Genomic DNA, 6078 nt, shown 5'->3' on the forward strand with positions numbered 1-6078 from the left:
AAGAGCGCAATGATGGTGACAACTTGGGCCAGTGAAGCAATGTCCTCCACAACTAGACTGAAGAACAAAAGGACAGCAACTTGTCTGTTCCCATCCCCCAATTCCCCAATAAAAAATCTTCAAAAATAAATAAAAAAGAAAAACACAGACAAAATGCATCATGACTTTTCCGACAACCCAATAACGTGTCCCCAAAGGGAAGACTGATGACTGAAGGCTTTCCCGCACCACTCACATTCAAATGGTCTCTCCCCAGTGTGTGTGCTCTCATGTTCACGAAGAGAGGAAGAACAACTGTAAGCTTTCCCACACTCCATACATGTATACGCTTTCACTCCACTGTGCATTCTCACGTGCCTTTGAAAATATCGAGAATACCTGAACGCTTTGCCACACACCTTACATTCATATGGTCTCTCCCCACTGTGCATTCTCACATGTTCCTGAAGGGAGGAGGAACAACTATATGCTTTCCCACATTCCACACATTCATAGGGTTTCACTCCACTGTGCGTTTTCATGTATCTTCTAAAGTATTTCAGACAACCGAAAGCTTTCACACATTCCATACTCTCATACTGTTTCTCCCCAGTATGCATCCTCACATGCTCTTGAAAGTAGAAAAAACAGCTGAAAGTTTTTCCACAATGTTTACATTCATAGGGCTTCTCTCCAGTGTGCATTCTTACATGTCATGTAAGGTAGGAATAACACCTAAAAGCTTTCCCATATACTTTACACACATGGATTTTCTGTGCACAGTGACCTCTCATATGTCCCCGAAAGGATGAGGGGCAAGTGAAAGCTTTGCCACATTTCTTACACTCAAAAGATTTTTTACTATTGAGACTCCTCACATGTTTCTTAGGCTCTGTCCCAAGATGCTGACATGCACAGGGTTTCCCCACAAGGTCTGTTCCCACATGAGAGCTTAGGCATGAGACACACCTGCAGGCTTGCCCACATTCCTCACACATATAAGGATTGTGTCCAGTGGGCGATCTGGGCTGATTCTTCAGGAAACAACAATCCATGCAGGTTTTCCACACATAGTGCAGTCAGAGGGCTGAACTCCAGTCAGATGTCGCTCAGGCACAGGCAGCTCTGTGACCTGGTTCAGGGTGTGTCTACACTGATCACCTCCATGACCTTCCCAGGGACTCTCCACACAATGACTTCCATTCAAATAGGAAGCACAGTTAGGGACTGAAGATTAAAAGTGATGTCTTGGGGGCCGGCCGAGTGGCGCGATGGTTAAGGATTCGCTTGGGATGCCAGAGGGCCCCGGTTCGGATCCCACATATGAGGGCCGGTGACGCTGCCCTCTGCAGCTAAGATGCTGAACAACAGCTCAACCTGGAGCTGGGCTGCCGTGAGTCGCCAGCGACGGCATAGGCTGCAGCCCCTGTGGCAGTGGGTTGCCATGGGCTGCCGTGTGTGGCCGGCGGCCAGCGTGAGCGGCCAGCAGNAGTGTCACTGGCCCTCATATGTGGGATCCGAACCGGGGCCCTCTGGCATCCCAAGCGAGTTCTTAACCATCGCGCCACTCGGCCGGCCCTCCCATATCTAGTTTTTGAGGTTCTAAAAATGCAATTGTTTCAACTCTGAAAAAAAATGTTCCTTTTTCTTCCTTTATAAAACTTATACCTTCTTCTCATGGTGCTGGCTAGGCTATCTAGTCTACTACTGAAGTGGAACTGGAGTGATGGGTATTTTTGTTTGTATATAATTTTATTGGACAAGTGAATGTTTACCACTTATATATGCATTCTTTCATAAACATTTCTTTTTATGATGCCCTTCATTAAGTTGTGAGTTCTTATCTATTCCTAAACTCCTAAGAAATTGTCATGGATAAATGTTGAATAGTGTAAAATGCTTTTTCTGCATTTATTGAAATAGTTTGAGATAGTTTTTTTAATGTGCCATTCTGGTGAGTTATCTTAATTGGTAATATCAACAAAATAATTGATATCATTACAAGAATAAGTTAATCCTCCAGAATGGGACATTTTAACATATCCTTTTAATGAAACATAAAACATAATAACACTTGTTAGTATACAACTGATTTGAAACCTAAGTAATAATATCTTTATAAAAAACAATGTAGAAAACTATATTTAACAAAAAAGTACATTGTTTTGAAACACATATAAAAAAATGAAAGAACACTGGGTAATCACATACAAAAATGGAAATTAAACATACTGGGTTTATCATTTAGAGACAATTCAGCTGTAAGAGAAAACCTACAAACTGCCGAATATGTTCACAAGTGCTTATTTCAACACTAGAAGTATTCAGAAAAGAGAAATGCAGGGCCAGTGCAGCCTCTTAACAACATAATCAGGAAAGAAAGTTTCCTGCATTTGTGGCTGCAGTGTGAGAAGTGTCCAGGTAGAGGCAGGAAACAGGTCTACTATTAAAGGAACAAGATGCTTCCTACAGAAATCATGTTATTAGCAAAAGCAGAGAAGAAGGGGGACAGAAAATGAGAGATCACTAAGTTCGATAGCCTAAAGAAGTGACTGATGGACATCAGAGCTACAAGAAAATGCAAGAATCTGTGTGAACCTGGAAACCAAAGAGGGTCCACAATGGGGGAGGCCCTGGAATAATCTGTGGAGTGTACTGCCTTAGAGGGAACTAACATGTGTGTTTGGTTGGGGTGGTTCCAGATGGGTAGACCCAGAAGTCAGAAGAATGTGCTATAACTCAGGCTCACTAGGTCCCCATGCATCTCTGTCTCTTGTCAGTACAGAAGATCTGACAGTCATGTCTTCTTCACTTCTGCCTTTAAAACCTCATGCATCTTCCTCTTCTCATGACATTTACCTCAGAACCACAAACAGAAGGACAATGGGATATAGTTTCCCACCTCACCCAGGCTGACAACACAATTCATGGAACCTTCTGGACACCAGCTTTTATCTTCATGTCATGTTACAAGGTCTCTCTTACACTCAATGCATCGTGTCCAATTTCCAAACAAGATCAAGGACAATGAGCAAAGGCCAAATTAGGAACATAATCAATAGAGACTGTCCTCTTCCAAAATCTTTCAACAAGTACTAATTTCTGTGTAGAACACATGTGTGGCATCCACTTGCAACAAACAATGTGAAAGATACATCTTTCAGTAATAAAGACTGAAGGAGAGGATATATATCAAGTCAAAAAATTCCAGTATCTGCAGCAGTGGACCAGGAATTTCAACAATATAGGTGTTCAATCATGATCACATACTAGGAACATACGGAAAGTAGGAATCAGAAATTTTTTCATCTAAAACTATATCAAGTTGCACAGAAAACAGAAAACAAAAACCACTGTCACCCCTGGATCCAAAAGACATTGTAATTAAAATGAGACAAGCACCAGTGCATTTGAACATCAAGAAGACAAAGATCGGGGCCCAGCCGAGTGGCTCAGTTGATTAAGAGCGCAAGCTCTGAGCAACAGGGTTACCGGTTCGATTCTCACATTGGCCAGTGAGCTGCGCCTGAGCTGAGCAGCTGCTGAGATGCCAACAGGTGGCAGGATGGTTCAGCTGGTGAGAGCACATGCTCCTAACAACAAGGTTGCTGGTTCGACTCCCATATGGGATGGTGGGCTATGCCCACCCGCAACAAAGATTGAACATGGCACCTTGAGCTGAGTGGCAGTGAGCTGCCAACAGGCAGCCGGATGGCAACTGGACTTGGGGCTGAGCTAGCTGCACCCTCCACGACTAAGATTGAAGGACAACAACTTGGCTGTTCCCCTTCCCCAATTTCCCAATTAAAAAAGATAAAAATCTTGATTACAGAAGAAATAACTTTAACATAGCTAATGAAGACACAGAGATTTTGAAAAATTGTGCTGACCTTGGTTCAGTCATCAGTTCATCAATTCAAATGGAGACTGGAGCCAAGAAATCGTGAGAAGGCTGAGACCCAGAAGGGCAGCAATGGAAGAATTAGGAAAGATCACCAAGAGCAAAGATGTGTCATTAGAGTCCAAAGCTGAGACCATCCACACACTCATATTCCCAGTTACTATGTATGGATGCAAAAGCTGGACAGTGGTGAAGGCCAATAGGAAAAAATCAATTCATTTGAAAAGTGGTGTGGGAGGAGAGCTCTATACACACCCTGGGCCACCAGAAAGATGAACAAGTGGGCCCAAGAGCAAATTAAGCCTGAAATGTCACAAGAGGCAAAAATGACAACACTGAAGCCATCCTACTTCGGGCAGAGCATGAGAAGGCAGGGTTCTTTGAAAAGCACGGTAATGCTGGGAAAAATGGAAGACAGCAGGGAAAGAGGGAGACCAAATACGAGATAGATTGACTCCATAAAAGAAGCCACAGACATGAGTCTACAGGAGCTGAGCAGGGCTGTGAGGACAGGACACTGTGGACGTCATTCATTCATAGGGTTGCCAGAGAAGGAGTAAACTCAACAGCATGTAACACACACACACACACTTGCAAAGACAAAATCATATTTATAACAATTAGAAGATATCTGTTCTGCCCTGAGTTTGCATTTACAAAATAAGTCAAGAGCTACATCTGAAGTTTTCCCCACATTCTTTCCTGTCATAAGGTTTCTCTGCAGTATGTTTGCTCGCATTTACAACAAGCTTTTAGGGGAGAATGAAGGGGTATCACAATCCTTGTATTCAGGCTTTCACCCCAGTGTGTCCTCACATGTGCTCACAGGTTGGCGGGATACCAGAAGGCTTTGCCCCATTGCTGACATTCATAGGGTTTCTCTTCAAAATGTGTTCTCGTTTTTTTTTGGTAAGGATGAGAAGCAACAGAAGGCTTTCCCACATTGGGTACATTCATATTTCTCTCCACTGTGTGTTCTGTTGGGTTGTCAGAAAAGTCATGACGCATGTTTGCAACAGATGGCACTAGTTCATTTTTGGAAGTACTAGAGTCATTCACATCTATGGTATTGCTATGTCATTTGACAGATGACAGTTCTAGCTTCATTCTAAAAAAAAATTGAGCAATTTGGTTGAGTTTTGGAGATTTTACAACAAGTTGAAGATGGAAGACCAAACTGCATTTTTGCCATATTTACTGTTTTACTTCCATAAAGGGAAGAACGCACGTAAAGCTTGTGAAATGTTGCATAAAGTTTACGGTGACAATGCTCTACAACAGGGGTGTCAAACTGGCGGCCCGCGGGCCGCATGCAGCCCTCGAGGTAATTTTTTGTATACTCGTCTTCAGTAGTTAAAGGGTTAACGAGGGAATTGTGTGTACGGTATTGCCTTGATCTCCCCTAACCGCTATTTTCTTCATAACAATTTTTTCTATTTTCATTTTATTTCAGAGCATCGTGGGCCACAAAAAAATTACTTTGAGGGCCGCATGTGGCCCACGGCTGCCAGTTTGACATCCCTGCTCTACAAGAACATCAGTGCCAACGATGGTTCATGAAATTCCGTGCTGGTGATTTTGATCTCAACAACGCTCCTCGGTCAGGGAGGCCCACTGAGGTTGATGACAAAATATGATGACAACAAAATAAAGGCATTGATCAAGTCAAACCCACGTTACATGATACGAGAGATTGCAGAAACATTGAATATCCATCACTGAAGCATTCATGACCACCTGAAGAAGGTGGGATACGTAAGCAAGCTCGATATTTGGGTTCCGCATAAACTCAAAGAAGTTCATTTGACGGTGCATATAAACATCTGCAATATGCTCATTAAATGTGAGAAAAACTATCCTTTTTTGAAGTGATGATAACTGGTGATGAGAAGTGGATTGTTTACAACAATGTGGTGTGCAAATGGTCTTGGTCCCGATGTGATGATTCACCCCAAACAACATCAAAAGCAGACATTCGGGCCAGCTGAGTGGCACATTGGTTAAGAGCTGGCTTGGGATGCCAGAAGGCGCCAGTTCGGATCCCACATATGAGGGCCAATGACACTGCCCTCTACAGCTAAGATGCTGAACAACAGCTCAACCTGGAGCTGGGCTGCCGTCAGTCACCGGCGCCAGCATAGGCTGCAGCCCCTGCTGCAGTGGGTTGCCATGGGCTACCGTGTGTAGCCAGCAGCCAG

The 6078-nt window shown here is 43.4% G+C and overlaps 1 protein-coding gene across 2 annotated transcripts in view; it reads right to left on the reverse strand.

Annotated features, from left to right (window-relative positions):
• LOC109388630 (zinc finger protein 77) overlaps nucleotides 1-6078 on the reverse strand; it is a 37786-nt gene that overhangs the window by 20006 nt on the left and 11702 nt on the right. The gene's annotated exons all lie outside the window — the stretch shown is intronic.

The sequence above is a fragment of the Hipposideros armiger genome, unplaced genomic scaffold (genome assembly GCF_001890085.2).
Source record: "Hipposideros armiger isolate ML-2016 unplaced genomic scaffold, ASM189008v1 scaffold_202, whole genome shotgun sequence".
Taxonomy (NCBI): Eukaryota; Metazoa; Chordata; class Mammalia; order Chiroptera; family Hipposideridae; genus Hipposideros; species Hipposideros armiger.